Here is an 18,298-nt window from a genome sequence, read left to right as displayed (position 1 = left end):
CAGGTTTGAGGCATATTGACAGGACAGTGAAGGGAATTTCTCCTGCTGCTGTAGTTTGCTTCAACTGTTCTATGACTAGGACTTGGTCAATTTGTCAGAACTTTGGACATTTAATGAGTGCTAAAAGCTCACCCAAAAATATAGTGAAATGATACTGGTATCATTGAACGATATTGCATCCAAACATTTTGCATACCGTAAGAGGAAAATTCTCAATCACATATTAGTCTCTCTCACTCTCTCGGAATCTCACTGTAACCCATTCAAGTTGCTTGGGTTACAAACACACACAAGCACCTGGCTGATTCATTTAAAAAAAAAACGTGGAGGGGAATAGTAACAATGTTTTCTATTATCATAAAATAAATCATAAAGTGTACATCCAATTAAATAAAATCCGGTACATTTTAAATGTATGCCTTATTTGTATGCCCACAGATTTTTGAGTGTCAGTTAACTAATAAGAGTAACATGATTTTCTTTCACACTTTTAGAGAAACTATTTGTACACTGCTTGTTCATCATGAATATAGCTCTCAACATGAGACCTTTTGTCCAATTAAACATACTTTCTCCATGTTCTTCTTGCGACACCATAGCCTAATGGTTAAAACAGAGGACTAAGCTCTACCCATACTGTTTATTGTTCTTCCAGTAAGGGTTTGTGTATATGGGGAAATGTTACCAGCATAACTATACCGATATGATTATACATTTACAATTATACCAGTATGACACACCATGTGGACACTCTTAAATAAGTACATCTTCCCCATGTACACAAGCACTAAGTCACTTCTATGCCTCAGTTTACCCACCTGCAAAAATGGCACAACAATTTACCTTTTCTCACAGGGGTGTGGTGAGGTTTATATTATATTTGGAAGGTGTTTTAGGACTCTTTGATGAAGGACAGAGTACAATAGGGTGACCAGACAGAAAGTGTAAAAAATCAAGATGGGGGGGGGTAATAAGTGTCTATATAAGAAAAAGTCCCCAAAATCGGGACTGTCCCTATAAAATCGGAACATCTAGTCACCCTACAGTACAAATTGTTTGTTGTGGTGAAGTATAAAACAAGCTGCCTCTTTTAAGTGAGCAGGCTGTCTTTCTAATAAATATTTAAAAACTGAAGTAAAATGCTGAAATTATTTAAAGCCAGATGCTCTTTAAAAAAATTCTTTTGGAAGAGTTTATTTTCAGGTTTTCTGAGCTTATGTTTTTCTACTGTAATGTGTCAATATCCTGATTTAGGAGAGTTGAGTCAAGAGTCCTGGGCTGAAGCTTGAATCTTGCCAGCATCGCAAATTATGTAAAATAAGCTAGCAATTCTGGCTTTTGCCAGGGCCCAGAGGATTTACAGCAGCCAGCCCAGAGAGGAAACTTTGCTCGAGTATAAAGCCTTCCATGAAAAACAGAAAGTGTTAGAAGTTAGGTTTGCTTGGCTGGGCATTCACATCCTATTTTTTAAATATTAGAAGGGAAAACTGACAGATCACTGTTGACTGAGTCTGCACCAGCTACACATAGATCTAACTGATGGTTTATGTTTCAGGATCATCAAACCAGTTTCAATTTCGGTCTGCCTTGCTGTATGAATAAGCTCTGCCCTTATGTTCCAAACTGGCATGAGATGAAGGAGGAATAAATATTAGATCGTTATACAGCATTGATGGCAACCACGCTGTGGGGTGCTGTGTCTATTTCCTCCCAGCCCCATTATGCATGGGTCCCCATCAGCAGTTTATTTTTGTTTTAAATACCCTAAGTAAAAAGAAAACAAGATGAAGTTTAACAGCACCATTGCACTTTAAAGTCAAAACTATCTACTTATCAAGGTTACAAGAGTGAAAACACAACACAGCCAAATCCAAAATGATATGAGAGGCAAGGAATGTTATCATTCTCCTTTTAGGGTGGACATAAAATGTTTTATATGGATAAAATGAGGTATGTGGAGGCATATTTTGAATTAATTAAAAACAAGAAAAAAAGCTGCAACAACCAACATTGCTCACAGTCTAAAAAGGGTTTTGAAAGATATTTACATTTACTATGAAAACCAAACATTCCCGCACCAAAGATTTCTACTCGGTGTCCCAATTAAACAGCTGATATAGCATGCCCTAACAGAGAACAGTGGAATATTTTACATTGACAGAACTTCTTTCATCCCAGGCACCTCTCACATTATATCCATACAGCACCATGGAATACAACAGCTTCTGGAATTAAGGGGAATAGCCATGCTGCACAGGGTTCTGCATAACAGTTTAGGGAATGGAGGCAGGAATTTTGTACAATGAGCAAACCCCTACTCCTACAAGACACATGAAGTCCACACGCAGCCAAAGGAGCTTCCGTTTTTGAAATCCTGTCTGGAAAGCCAATAAATGGAACTCAGATGGAGATGAAGGTCTGAGACAACCTACCCATCTTAGGGTCTTCTTTAGCATACATCAGAGCAGTACCTAAGTATTTCCAACCTCCTACATATTGAATTTGAGTCCTTCAGTCCATCACATCAGATATCTGGGATCTAGCTCCAGCTTTCTGTGTGACCTTGTGTGACTCACTTAACCCCTTGGCACTTTTGTTGCCTTATCTGTAAAATAGAGTGATGATATTTTATCGCCACTGGGGTTTGAGTGACATCTCAATAAATGAGGTTTGGGAAGTGCAGAGACTATTAAAGCTCAGTCTGCAAGAGCAAGACTAGAACTGAGAGCCTCTTGGCTCCTAGCCTCATGCCCATTGTTGTAAACCACGAAGCCAACTTGGCAACAGAGTAACCCACCAGCCTTTTTATAAGAACTGTGATTCCCCTGGAAAATTGTACGGGCAAGTTCATAGTCTCCTGAATTGTTCTGGAGGTTCATAAGCATTTAACTAATGACTTGGGCTGGTTGGGAATTTTTTGACAAAACGTTTCTCATTGGAAAATACTGGTTTGTTGGAACAATCTTTTTGTGGAAATGGCCAGTTTCAACACAACTTGTCAGGAAGGCTTCTGAGGTACAATGTGGAATTTCTGGTTAGAACCAAACAGAGAGAGAATGATCCCCACCCCGGAACAGCCAGTAGCCAAATGTTTATGGCCATTGCCTGGGATGTGAGAGTTTACGATTCAAGTCCCTGCTCTGCTTGATTTGGAGTACACGTTTGAACCTGGGTCTCCCACATCACTGCCTTAACTACTGAGCTTTGGCTTTCTGGGATGGGACAGTCTCTCTTTCCGTGAACATTTTAAAAAAAGCTCTCATTTTTGTTCCACCATGGAATAAAAACTTATGTCAAAACCTCAAATTTTCTTTTGTAAAAAGGAAGTGCGGTTTCCCAGCCAGCCTTACTATTGACACACACAGTGATCTCTGGATATGCTCAGGTGGCAATTTGGAAACACCCATATTTCAAATAAAATAAAACCCAAATTTCACTTGGAACAAGGCCATCTAATGATCCTCCATGAGGGCTATTTTCCTGCCAGTTGGCAACTTTCAGACCTGAGCCATTTTACTGTGGGCTAGTTGGAAAATAAGATACGATTTTTTAATATAGAAAGTCTGATCTCTCAACTCTCCTCTCACTCATAAACTACTGGACCATTTTCCTTCAAACAAATTCACATTGGGGCAAAGACCAAAGTATAGAAAAATGTCATTCTGAAAAGGTAATTTGCTTGACAATATTATGAGTATTTGAAAATGTGGAGGGATGGATTATAATGCAACTATTTTTCACCCTTAGCTATATCAATCGCTACCAGGCACATTCAGTGTGCAATCCTTTGTAAACTGAACTGCTTTTAACTCTCTTTCACTGTGATCTCCCCCTATCTCCAACCACCTTATGAACGGTACTACTCCTGAGTCAGCATCTACAGGTCAAATGGATATCACCTCAGCCATCTGCCCTAAAAACTCTCTCCTGCACAGAAAGGAGACTAGAGCTGTTTGGGAGGATTTTCAAGATTACAGATATTTTTGTAAGTCAAGGGAGTGCAGAATCAATATTAGTACACACATTACTAAGGCTATACTGAGAAATTGTTTATTACACTAGCTGTTCACCTCTATAGTATCTTGGTTTGAATATCGCTTAGTACTCTCAGTCTGACCGTGAATGTGGATTTCTCCACCCACCAAGTCAAACAATCAGATAGCAGTCAGCCCACCACTCTTGTGAAGTCCACTATTAGGACCGCAATTCTGAATGTAGTGTATTAGAAGATGAGGGAAGCCTGTGCGCTGTCTGATCCTACCTAATGTGGTCAGTCTCTCACATTCATGAAAGGAAGGATGGATTATCTTTAGGTTAAGGAACACAGAAGCCAGGGGATCTGAGCTCTATTTTGGCTCTGCCACAAAACTGCTCTCTGACCTTGGGCAAGTCACCATCTCTATGTACCTTGGTTTCCCCATCTGTAAAACAAGGATAATTTCACCTACTTCCCAGTCATGTTGTAAGGCTTAGCTTAAATGTAATTATCTGAGATCTTTGGATAGAAGGTACTAGAGAAGCTTCAGTACAAGCAGTAAGAATGTGTCAACATTTTTACATGGTGGTCTCATTTACTGAATGCTGGAATTTTTTATTTAACAGTTTTAAATCAGCAAAAAGATGAAAGCTGCTGAACCTTATCTAACAAAAGCATTTTAAGAGGCACAAAGTTTTTTCTTTTGTGCACCATGTTTCTGTACAGCAACATGGACTGTTAGGATATGTCTACACAGCAGCTGGGGGGAATGTTTCCCAGCATGGGTAGACAGACATGCATTGGCTCAGCTCAAGTAAAAAGAGCAGCATGGCTGGTGGTTTGGGGTAGTTGCCCATGTACAAACTCCTCTGGCAGCTAGCCCGTGCTGCTGCAGCCACACTGGTATTTTTAGCGCTTAGCTTGAGCAGAGCTAGCATGCATCTGTTTCCCTCTCAGCTGCTGTGTTGACCTACTCTTAAAGGCCAAGTGGTTATTGAATACATAACTTGGTAATTTGGCTGTGGGTCGGTAGTAGGACAGCAGCTCTCAGCACTTCTATGATGAGTTTCCTAGTTCATGGTGATGTTAGGACTATTTCTCCTTAAAGTTGACACAAAGGCACAGTAGCACCGAAACTGCCTTGATTTCTGAGACAGGGCTAGTGGTAGGCTAGTTGCATTCCTCTTTCAACAACTCCTGGCTACCTAATACAGAGAAGGCGGAATTTTATTCTTTCAGGAGAAGGGAAGATGAAAAGGTGGCAGGCAGCTATCAAATGGGGAGGCAGGAGATTGAGGAGAGAATGCACTGAACTCTGGAATTAAGAGGTATGCATCAGACTACATTCATACTTCAAGTAGGGAAAATAATAACATGCATATATAATTACCATACTTTTGGACATAACCAGCTATTATACTTAGGAGATGCAGAGCTCAGAGCACAAGCTCACAACTTGAAGACAGGAGAATCTAGTGGACATACCACTGGACCGGGACACAAGACTGTTCAGCTCCTGCCTCAGTTACACACTTACTAGGTGACAGTGGGTAAGTCACTTAACCTATCCTGTGTCTCAGTTCCCTTTTATCAAATGGAGAATCAAACATCATTCAATTATTGTGAAAAGCTCAGACATTGTGGTGAAAAAAGCCAAATAAGTACCTATGTAGAACAGAAGGAAGTCCCTCAGCTGAGAGCAGTAGCAGAGTCATATCATCTGAAGTTGGCTCAGATGTGGACAGACAATACACACTGAACAGAACATACCCACAATGCTTTTACTATTATGAACAAAAACAAACTGATGCAATGTTACTGTTAAGATATTAAATGCAAAAAGGCCAGATGGTTAGTTTCCACATAAACTAACACTGCTTATTTGCATGAATTTAATATTTTGTCTTATTGTATTTAGCGATAGCTTTAAACTCCCAAATACACCATACAGTTATAATACCAGACCCAGTAAGATAAATTATTAAAATACAGGGAAACCCCGCTATAACGCGATGTTTGGGGTCCAAAAACTTTGATCGCGCTAAATGCAGGCTCGTGGTATAGCGGGATTTGTCAGTGGTTCCCAACACAGTGCGTTGATGTGCGCCGCCTAGTGCCCCTAGTGCCCAGCAAGGGAGAGGAGCCGTGGCTCCCTGCCTGCTGGGGACAGAGAACTCCAGGACTGAGGATGCCGGTTCTCTCTGTCCCCGGCAGGCAGGGAACCACAGCTCCTCTTGAAGCCGGAGAGAAGCCGTGGCCCCGCGCCTGCCGGGACAGAGAGCATCGGCGCCTGCAGCCCCGGAGTTCTCTGCTCCTGGCAGGCGGGAAGCCGCAGCTCCTCTTGAAGCCAGAGAGAAGCCGTGGCCCCGCGTCTGCCGGGACAGACAGCACCGGCACCCGCAGTCCTGGAGTTCTCCGTCCCCAGCAGGTGCAGAGCTGCAGCTTCTCTCCCCTGCCATGGTGTTGGGGACCATTGGTACAGTACCATACTGTATTATACCTTAAATGGGAGCCAACCTGTGATCGCATTATATGTGATTTCACGTTATGGCGGGGCGCATTATTGCGACGTTTGACTGTATGTTAAAGAGATCAGATAGTTTCTAAGAGATCGGTAAGTGCTTGTCTTTTTTATATTTAAAATCTTTACCCACAACATTTTAGCAGAGTTTGCAAAAGATGTCAAATAAAGGCACATTTATTTTACATACTGGACTGTTCACTGGGGGTATTTCCCACTGTGTAGTGCACTCTGGGGAGCACCCAAATGTTGAGATTGTAATGTCAGAGTTTGGCAATAAGGCTTGTTGAGCTCTTTCCGCTCCTTCCTTCAAGGGGCTACATAGGAGGATCAGCTGGCTGTGTGCAGACAGTCTCAAGGTTGAAGAAGCATGCAGCTCTATTTAGAGTTGCACTTTGATTAGTAAGGTAGACAGCAGACCCTACATGCCTGGATTGCTATTTTCACTTGAACATTTCTTAATTTTCAGTGAATTTAGTATTCATGATTGGAGAATAATTTAGCAGACCTGAAACAGAAATACTCACTATCTATTTCCTAATAATTTTCCTTTAACCTGACAAAGCACATATTTCTCACCGAGGACCAGATAGAGGTCAAGATTTAAATTTTATATTCTGAAGCAAGAGCAAGAAAGAAGCTAGCAATTTTTCCTAAAAAGTGAAAAACATTTTTTCATGCCCTGACTCAACAATGACTGAACAATTTTCTTCAAACTCACGTGCACACACACACACACACACCCACTCACCTATTGCCTGAGATAAAGCATGAGATTAAGCCAAAAGATAATTCTGGAGAAAAGTTTTAAGCTATTGAAGACAAGGACTTAGAATGAATTGTAACTATAACGTCCCAGCCACTATATTATCTAAATCAAAGAACCAAAAACTTTTGTTAAAAGTTGAATGTTGTTTTCTTATGGCACAATAGCTTTTATCTAACTTGTAATAACTATGGCACTTTCCCAAAGTAACTAGAAAATGTGCTTGTACTCACTAAGAGAAATTGAAAGAAGAGTAGCAAAATAATATCCTGACTTCCTAAAGGCATATTAAATCTAAACCTTCCTCACCAAGATTCTTACTGTGCAATATGAACTTAAAATGATGCCATGTTTACTCCTGTGAATTTTGTACATTTTAGTACCTATCAAAAGTACTAAGTGACCAGAATTAAAGACCGAAGCCAACAATTTATATACAAAACAGATACAGTGTTGGTACACTTCTCTCACACCACATCACTAGCGTTCCTCAATCTCTCATTCCTGGGACCACCTTTGGGGGCAGGGAAGAAGGGAAGTTTGTTTTCCTTGAGACTTTGAGCTTTGTGCTGAGCCTGCCAGTAAGTTCATTCTGTCTGTGATAACAGTTGTTATAATGTAGACATATGTACACTGGACTGAAACGACACATTTATATACAGAAATCAAGATTTTTCAAGAGTGGCTAGTGATTCTCAGTGCCTACCTTAAACATCTTAAAGGGACCTAATTTTCAGAGAGCAGGTGCTCAACACTTTCTGTAAATCAGCTTTTCTTTGAGGTGTATCAGTTAAATAACCAAAATATTGGGGCATCTAAAATCAATAGTTACATTTGAAAATCTTGGCCCAAATGTTTAGATGTTAACTTTCTGTCACTAGTATTAATCTGGGCTGGACTGGAAGCTGTTCAATAGAGGTGACAGGCTTCACATTCCTTTGTCAATCCTCTACCCATAGTACTCAAGCTGTCAAAGCACTTCCAGGTGGTCTAAGGAGCCCCTCCTGTCACAGTGGTGAAACATCCATCAGTCTTCAAATATTGATGCTAACTGTAACCCAGTCCATGCCTTATGAATTTCCAGACCAATTAAGACAAAAACCAGCATCACTTTTCACCCTACATGCCTTCTTTGTGTTCTCCATCAGTCCTCTATATGTTTCTTTGGTATAAACGGAAAGAATAGATTTTTGTTGGTAAATGTCAATTTCACTGTACAGACAAACCAATTCCATCAATAATAATTGAAATTTACAGATAGGCAAAGTAAGAAAAATGCGGCTTGAGAAATTATTGGAACTCCATTTAAGGACATTTACTTTGTATATTTTGACATGTGAAGTTGACCATTTGTGTTTTAACTGTTATAAAGATGTAACTTTCTGAATGTCAACATCTACTGTCATTAAATAATTATTTTCTGACCACTCTCATAATTTCTCGCAACTGTGAAAATTTAAATTAAAAAAAGTTGAAAAAAAATGCTTAAAATAAACATTGATATATGTCGAAATTATTTTAAAAAATTGAATCCACCAAGCCTAGGAATAAAATCAAGCACAATCAAATTTGTGGAGACCAAAGCAGGAGTAGCAGCAAATACACAGTAAACCAGAAATAAACTGCAATGGCTAAGAGCTTAGACCATCGGGAGCTTCCAGCTGTAAGTATAATATGTGCACGTAGTTCTTTTGAATGCCCACTAGTGGTGGTTCTAATTATAAATATTTCACACAACAGGAAATGTTCGTCAGACTACATTACCCAGACTTCTTAAATGACACACCCAATTTCCTGGTAAGGAGTGAAAAACAAAGTATGGCAGATTGTTATCAGTGAAGTTCACAATCTCTATCTAACCTTACAAAATAAACATCCTACAGTTGTGCAATATACTGCAGGCAAAAATATGAGAATTTGTACTAAAAACTAAAAAAGTCCCAGAGAGGAAAGAATTTACTTTTACTTTGCCCCCATAATGTAGGCCTTATATACACATAATATATATATAATATTAATCAGGCCCATAACTGTTATGGATTGGAACGGAAAGGAGCCATAAAAAGATGTCTATCTTAAGAAGTGACCCACAGAACGAAGAGCTTGGGCACAGTCTCCATATATATAACATGATATTGTACTAGATTCTCTCTTTCTTTCTTTTTTGGTCTGTTTGACATCATTCCAAATAATTTTTGATAATGTTTCTTCCCTGCGATAGCCAAGCTACAGTGTACTCTGAAAGTCCCCTTGTTTGGCAGCAATTACTAAAATACACAGCGTTGGAGCCAAAGATCTCAGTGACAAATTACAAATACAAACAGATTTTGCATGCATTTTATAATAGCTTAATTCCCTCACTACATTGTCCTACCTATGCTCCAACAGAAAGACACTGCACACAACTCAGCACGTATATGCACATGGGTGTACATTTTCTTTCTTTAAAAGAACATATTTGACTTTTTAAAAATGAAATTATTAGCAAAGACAAGGTAATTAGGCAATGACAATTCAGACAGTACAACCAATCAATAACAGAGTACATTAGCAGGACTGACAGAGGTGTGAAGCTGATGTGTTATAAATGGCTATATACTGACCTGTAAAAATGCAGTGTTTCCTTAACATTCTGCACAATAAAAAACTAAAATGCTATATAAGCAAGTCAACCTGAAATGACACCTAGTATTATAAATGGCCTAATCTATATGTTAATACTGTTGTATCACATAACTGCAGCAAGAGGAAGATAACAATATGACTTTGGGGTTTCTATGGCTACATCCTAGGCTAACGTGCCTGAAAGGCCTTGCTGCTGACACCACACAAGCTTTCGGAGTGCTTCTCTTTGGTTATTTATGATATGATTTATGATAACGACAACATCTCCTATTTTCTCCCCTCGTCAGATACAATAAATTGCCATCGTTAATCACCGCTCTTGGTTAAGTTATGATTACAATAATATAATAGGGCCTAGCTATGGTAATATTGTGTATTAAGGTTTTTTTTTTTTCCTTTAAAGAAATATGCACAAGTAGAACTCTTTAGACAATGTCAATATCTGGACTATTTTAATAATCTTCCTGTAAGTATTGCTGGAAGAGAATTCTATTACATCTAAGATTCTGTACTGTTCTTCTTGCAAAGATCAAATTTATGATCTAAAGATTTGAAACCCACAGAGTATTATTTGTATCTTACAATTCTCAGAAGTAATACCAGGGTTTTATCTGTATTTTTCTTGACAAAGAAGCATATGGTCAGCCTTTTCACTTACATTTCTAATCTTATTGGATGAACTTTTAAAATGAGGAATAAGTATCACAGATCTCACTAAAAACATATACACTGACTTCATATACATATTTTTAAAGAGCTTCATACATAAATTCCCTTAAATTCTCTATGCCATTATAGCTGAAAATACAGTATTTTAAGTCAGACTCTTATTATTATCCAGTATTATGGATATCCATTAATTAACATTATAATATTTCATATGCAAACTACTTATTCTTGCTAGCCCAGAAACAAACAACTGGCTATTCTAGCAGTAGCTAAGCTAGCCAAATAATTCTTATCTGACACTATTGAATTTCCTAGGTTTCATTCACAAATGAGTTCCTAACCTACCTGCAGGCATTCAGGTGCTCTGAATATTAAAGAGACAAACTATTATTGAATATAGGAGTAGAGCTAAGAAGCCCCAGTCAGAATCAGGGCTCGATTGTGTAAGACACTATACATATGCATGCAAAGTCTGTCCCAAAGAGTTTATACCCTGTTAAGACAAATCGAGGGTAGGAGAGATGATACAGTCCAAGGCATGCACTTATTAGACAGTATTTGGTCCTGCTGCGAAGGCAGGGGACTGGACTCTATGACCTCTCGAGGTCCCTTCCAGTCCTAGAGTCTATGAATCTATATTAAGGAACATATTTGCATTTTCTTTATTTTGCTATTATAAATATTTGAAGTAAGAGTCAGCTAGGCCCAATCTGTCCTTCAACCTAGGCATCATTATTTAGCTGATTTCCTATAGATGCTGTGACAGACGTGGATCTTAAGGACAGATCTGAAGAAGGAGATGCTGGCAGCATTATCATGATCAAAAGAACAGACATACAGGGTCAGATCAATAGTCCATCTAGCCCAGTATCTTGTCTCTGACAGTGGCCAGTGCCAGAAGTTTTAGAGGAAATGAACAGACAGGATAATTTACTGAGTGATCCATCCCGTTGTCCAGTCCAGCTTCTGGCAGTTGGAGGTTAAGGGACACCCAGACCATGGGGTTGTGTCCCTGACCATTTTGGCTAATAGCCATTGATGAACCTGCCCTCCATGTACTTATCTAATTGTTTTTTTAAACCAGTTATACTTTTTGCTTCAAAACATCCCATGGCAACGAGTTCTACATGTTGACTGCGTGTTGTGTGAAGAAATATTCCTTTTGCTTATTTTGCCTATGTTTCAAAATGCTGCTGTCAGCACCAATGGCAAAGTGCTACAAGATCATGGGGCAATCATGCTGAGTAATAATTCTAAGGGGCCATTTTCTTGCTTGATTGAGTAGAAAAATATAGCATATTCTAAGATGAACTATCCCAGCTTTTTTAATCTCTCCTCATATGGAAGCTGTTCCATACCTCTAATCATTTGTTACCCTTCTCTATGTCTTTTCCAATTCAAATACCATTTTTTTTTTTTTTTTTTTTTTTTTTTTTTTTTTTGAAGAGGCAACCAGAACTGCACACAGTATTCAAGGTGTGGGCATTCCATGGATTTATACAGTGGAATTATGATATTTTCTGTTTCATTATCTATCCCTTTTCTAAAGGTTCCTAACTTTGTTAGCTTTTTTGACTGCCCTGCACACTGAACAGATGTTCTCAGAGAACTAGCCACAATAATTCCAAGATCTCTTCCATGAGCAGTAACAGTTAATTTAGACCCCGTTACTTTCCATGTATAGTATTATGTTTTCCAATGTGCATTATTTTGCCCTTAACAACAAATTTCATCTGCCATTTTGTCACCAGTCACCCAGTTTAATGAGATTCCTGCGTAGCTCTTCAGAGTCAGCTTTGCACTTAATTATCTAAAGTAATTTTGCATGGTTTGCAAATTTTGCCACCCCACTGTTCACCTCTTTTTCCAGATCATTTATGAACAGCACAGACCAGTTAAAAAAAGGTGTTCCACATTTCAGGGGGAGCATGGAAGAGATCAGAATCTGAAACCACTGACCTATTTCTACACTGTTTTAATAATTAACTTCAACGTTCAGATACCATGGTGATAGGTGTGGTCTGAGAACCTAGATCTAAAGACAGAATATTGGGAAGCACATCTCTACCAGATGCTCTTGGAAATTGGTAACGAAGGACAAGTTTTTACACTTACGTAAGGCTTCCTCCCACTAAAGTAAACTCAAGATACTTGAATATTAATCTATCTAAGCACAGACTTCGATAATGCAGCTTCTGCACATTGAATCAGAAGAAGGTATTCAAAGCTCTGTTAGATAACTAAAGCAACAGTTAGACCTGCACTTCACTTATCCTGAGAGATTATAAATAAAACATTGCAATACACTGAACAGTTTCTTTTCGATCTAGACCTTAATGTATTGTAAAAAGTCGAGCATATCAACTCTTCAGAGAGAGGGAAAGAAGTATCCTTATCACCGTCAAAGATTTTGGCTTGGGTTCAACAATTCTCACTTTCAAGTTAATCATCTATATGTCCTTCTCTCTATTGTTTGTTACCCTCACTTGCTGTGTCACATGGAAAACTAGAAGGAAGTTGTTTGAGGGCAACGACAACATCTTTATTTGTTCTTTAAAGCACTTAGCTCACTTTTGGGCACTGGAAGAAACAAGGAAGTCCACATGCCTAGAGAATTGCCAATCCTCCAGGATTGTCCTGGACTCTCCAGGAATTAAAATTAATTTTTAATTAAAGATTATGTCATGTGATGAAACCTCCAAGAATACGTCCAGCCAAAACTGGCAACACTAGTCTCTCCATCAGACAAGCAAATGAAACAATGAATAAGGTGGTACTGCCCAAACAGATCTCAAGCACACTTCATAAAGCCTAGAAAGTCAGACAGGGGAGATTATTTTTAATATATGAATTGAATGAGACACAAAAATCAAGGACTTGATCCTCAACTCTAGAAAACTGGCAAAGTTCCACTGACTGTATGGACTAAGACAAGTGAAGCTTCAGTGCCTTTTCAGATTGCCACAGATGGAGACAAGTCATGGAAATTTCAAAAACTGTTTTCATTGACCCAGAAATTCTCATTTTATTCTCCCGTATAAAGCAAGCAAACAAGTCGTCATTTTCCCCAGAGGGAAAGCAGCCTTTTATCTAAACCATATCCAGCAGGGTTTATTGTGTACTCCAGTTGTTGGCAACAGGTACACTGAGTAGTTTCTTTAAAGACATCAGCAGCCCATCAACAACACTTAGGGATTTTTCGTGTGCCATCCAAGACAATGTCCTTAATCAGCCAATTGTCAACACAGAATTATACATGCAACTCCAGTTTGTGACTACATATCATATAAGTCAGTATTCTGCACCAAAGGTGATATGTTCCTACTATGAATATGAAAACTCTTTCATTAACTGGGATGTAGCCGAAGAAGCAATATGTCCCCATGAACAAAAGCAATCTTCTTGATCTGGCATAGAAGGAAATAACGGGTGATAAAGGTTTAATAAAGCTTGACAGGCCTTAAAATTACATTGGTCTGTTTTAGGATGGGAATCCCCTTCTCAGCATTTTCAAATGGGACTTGGCCGACTAAGCAGAAGAAAAACTTCAATAAAGGAAAGGGTTTATTTCAGAAGGGCTTTTTTTTAAAGCTACAAATCCTATTAGCACTTCTCTCCCTGTCTTTTGGTCTGCCCTCTGCCTTCCTCCCTTCTCTCTAACCCTTCCCTGCAAAGTGCCTGTAGGAAAACAATCAGGCAGTGATTACCTATACATCTACACAGTAGCACTTCTCAGGCAGCACTCAACAGCCATTTGAAACTGGATAGGAAAGCCCTACTCTAAGTCAATTTCAAAATGCTGCTGTCAGCACCACTGGTAAAGTGCTACAAGAGCATGGGGCGATCATGCTGAGTAATAATTCTGCGGGCAGTTTCTCACTTGAGTGAGTAGCAAAATACAGAAGGGCATGGGAAAATTTAAACCACATCCAATTTAAAACCTCTGCTTCTTATGTTGACCTTATAATTTTTCAGAGATGTCTACTACAATCTATTGCTTCTATTTTCAGGACCTCATGGATCACAGCAACACCCTCAAATAAATCTCACTTCCAAGCGAGTTCAAAGGCTGAAAATGGAGCAATCAGTGCAGTCTGTTAGACACACTTGGAGCTGTAGAGATGTTACCAAGCACAAAAAGGTGAAAGGCCGCTGCAAGCCCACTGTTTTAGTAGCTATATTTACAAAACTATGCAAAAAATATATTCTTATATTGCTGCAGCTATCGTAACACCTTTTTACATCACAATTAAACTAACTGTCAATCAGTGGAGTAACTGGAGAAAATAGACTCAAAGATGTGGGAATCCTACCAATGCCAGGAGAGAGAAGGGGTGACAGCTGTCTGAGCAGGATGGTATGAAGACACATAACATAAAGCTACTGCATAAATGTTGTGTAATGAAGTAAAAACAAATTTTTAATATAGCGTCTTCTGGCCATGTACCTGGGAACACAGATCCACAGAAATTAATTATCTCTGTGAAAGTCTCACAAATATATATATGTTTCAATCTATCCTCTCATTCCAGGACCATGAAAATCCTAGGTGAATAACAGCAATTGCTACAAGCCTCTCAAACAATATGTGAGGTTGCACTTTCTACTTAACTCACTCTTACACATGTAGCACTCAACAGTCACTTTTAGCCAGCCGTTTTCATTTTTGATGCAGTGTCTGCCCCCAGTGTGCAGAATGACCTTGACAAAATTCTGAAAAAAATCTCAGGACCTCGGGCTCTAAAGCGGTTTTAGAATTAGGTTTGAATAATTGTCCCACAATATGAGTTCCTTGTATAATTGCTTAAGATAAGGTCTCCTTTCCCTTGCTGGCCTCCAGTGGCTCCCCCTACTTCCCATAATCACTTTTGTCTCGTTCTTCTGTACATTGGGAACTGCTAAGAGAAAAATCAGAGATACACCAATTCCATTACTTGAGGATTAGCCAAGAGATAACCCTATGTATTCCATTACTGCCCATTATTTGAATAATTATTCAATCAGTTTAGTCCATGTGAAAGATGAACTAATTGTTTTCGAAGGCTTACGCAAGCTGTATATCAAACTAAGTGAAGTTAGTTATGTTCTTTAACAACAAAACTATGTTCAGGTTGCAAAAAAAAGATGAGACGTTACTTGCACTGAATTCTGCAGCTGTTTTTTTCTTTTTTTAAACTAATTAGGCTGCTAAAGTTCTGGCTGTATGATGAGAAAGGTGGGGATCTATTCTGACCAGGTTTCCACTTAAACCAATCAAATTGTGAGCATAATGTAGACAGAAAATTGGCAGAATGTGGCCCTTCCCATCTAAATTATACAAAATTGGTATTCAGCCACTAGGATTTTTGGCAGCAAATCAGAACACACATCCAGTGTGCAGTGGAAGGAGGGCTAGAGAGAGGAAAAAATAAACAAAAATACTAACAAGCAGCAGGTTTAATCTAAACAAGAAACTTCCTCACATTTATAAAACACAAACGTTACTGTTCTGTGCTCCAAATTAATGCTGCATTATCTTCTAGTAAAAGAGCTTTCTTTTCTTAAACACACGGGAACATCCAGAAAATTAGGAAAATAATACACTGATTAGTAAATAATTTACTTTCACTGAGCAATTAAGTAAATCTGACTTATGGCCTAGTCTTATTTTTAAATCCTCCTCCACCATCCAGAGATTTCAGATCCCTATATAATCTTTCATTGTCCTGGTGCTGAGTATCATCTACTGACTATGTACAGAGTACCATTTACTGACTGTGTCACAGAGATTTTGCTCTGATTGAAGTCAATGAGAACGTTGGGCCCAAGACCTCAATGGAAGGAGTACTGGTCCTTGTTTGTAGCCAGAGTTTATTTCCCTCTTGATGCGCAATAATTTTCTTAACTCACAGGTGTGTTGTGCACACAAACAGCCCTATATTCTCAAAACTCTGACTGCTTCACTAGAATGCATATGATGCCTGGAATCAGCAGTTTAATGCATTGTTTTCTTATAATAATCAGTGCTGTTGTTGTAGACAGAAACAACCACGGGCTTTTCTGGTATCCCGATGGGTAGCATGGATATTCTAACCATTCTGAGAACAAGTTAACATAATTTTGCAATTTAAACCATGTTAAATTGTTTTCTAAACTCGCTGAAATTTTTGCTAATGCAGATTTCACACCGGCTTCTAGAAACCCAGTTTTTGTTTGTTTGTATACTGCATGATGAGGGATTTATCTATGGGAAAGCGCATGAACTATTGGTATTCTCAGGATTCGGTTAGGATGAAGAGTGAATCTTCTCAGGCGTAGCAAGGGAGAGCCTTCCAAGTTAGGATTAAAGCCATTGGTAGAGAAACTTCTGTTTTAATGGATCAACTATCGCAGAGAACACTCAGCCAAACTCCTTTGCTATCTTACAATTTGTTTATGAACAGGACTTGAAATTCATTGGGGAGGGGATTATCCTCCCGCAGTGGCACGTAATTTTTAAGAACACCCACCCTATTTACCTAGTTACATGCCAAACGGTATGCAGCCTTTTGACCCAAATCCTATGAGCAACAATCTGTCATTACTTCCTTTACCCTAAAATGAACTGTATTCTCGGATGTGTCACAGAGAAATAAATTAAAATGCAGGAGAGAAAATGTATTCACAATCTCTTCCACAATTCAGATTGTAAATTCCTGGGGCAGAGACCTGAGTTGTGTTTGATAAAAAGCTGTGTGCTGCACTGAGAGACACACGTGATTAACAAACCACAAATGTAAATGTTTATGATTTTCTTTCCCATTCCTTTGTTTCTTCCTCTTGTTCTGACTCCTGACATTTTTGTTCACCTTTATATTTATTCCCCTCTGTGTATCTCTTCTTCTGAAAGGCTTACAAGCTGGTGCCGGGTTCCTATCCCTTCCCTGTACTTCATTCTTAGGTCTCTCCCCTGCCAGGATTTAGCAGGAAATTTAGAATATTTTAGAGACAATAACATTTTTTCTTATTCAGGCTGCTGCTGAGGATATTTTGGCAGCTACTGAACGAGTGGACAGGCAAAGGAGAGAAAAGAGTGTAAAGGACAGGAAATATTGAACAAGGTCATGATGCACTGAATCTAAAAAAAGAACAAGGGAAAGAAGAGGAAACACAGAGAAGGAATGGTAAGTAAATATTAAGAGGGTGAGCAAAAGCTGGGACAGACAGATGAGAGGAAGAAAAAATATGGAAAGCAAAAGACACAGATCAGAGCCCTGCCACGTTCAATGCACAAAGAGAAAAACCAATGAGACAGGAGCCCTTACCTCTGAGTGAGCACCAAGAGCAAGACAGTGGGTAAGAATGGGATACCTTTGCTTACATTGAATCTGAATCTTTCCCATACTGTCAAATGCTGCTTAGTGCCCCGAACCAGGCTCTGCCATCCCTACCTGTGATGGGCTGCTCCTTCTATGTCCTCTATGTTAAGTCCTGTATTTTCCCTTTCCAAGGGCTTGTCTTCACTACGGGCGTAAGTCGACCTAAGTTACGCTATATAATGTAGCTGGAGTCGATGTAGCTTAGGTCGACTTACCCTGGTGTCTTTGCAGTGCTGTGTCGATGGGAGATGCTCTCCGGTTGACTTCCTTTTCTCTTCTCGGAGAGGTGAAGTACTGCAGTTGACCGGAGATCGCTCTGCCATCGCTTTAGCACGCCTTCACTAGATCCACTAAATCGAGCTCGATTGCAGCAGTGTTGATCTTTCTGTACTGGAGACAAACCC

General features: G+C 39.2%; 1 protein-coding gene across 1 annotated transcript in view; it reads right to left on the bottom strand.

Moving 5' to 3' along the window:
- Positions 1 to 18,298, bottom strand: part of TAF3 (TATA-box binding protein associated factor 3) — a 135,357-nt gene that overhangs the window by 30,471 nt on the left and 86,588 nt on the right. The window lies entirely within an intron of this gene.

Source organism: Chelonoidis abingdonii, chromosome 1 (assembly GCF_003597395.2).
Source record: "Chelonoidis abingdonii isolate Lonesome George chromosome 1, CheloAbing_2.0, whole genome shotgun sequence".
NCBI classification, from domain to species: Eukaryota; Metazoa; Chordata; order Testudines; family Testudinidae; genus Chelonoidis; species Chelonoidis abingdonii.
The sequence above is the reverse complement of the archived record's forward strand: the minus strand, read 5'-3'. Positions and strand labels throughout refer to the sequence as shown.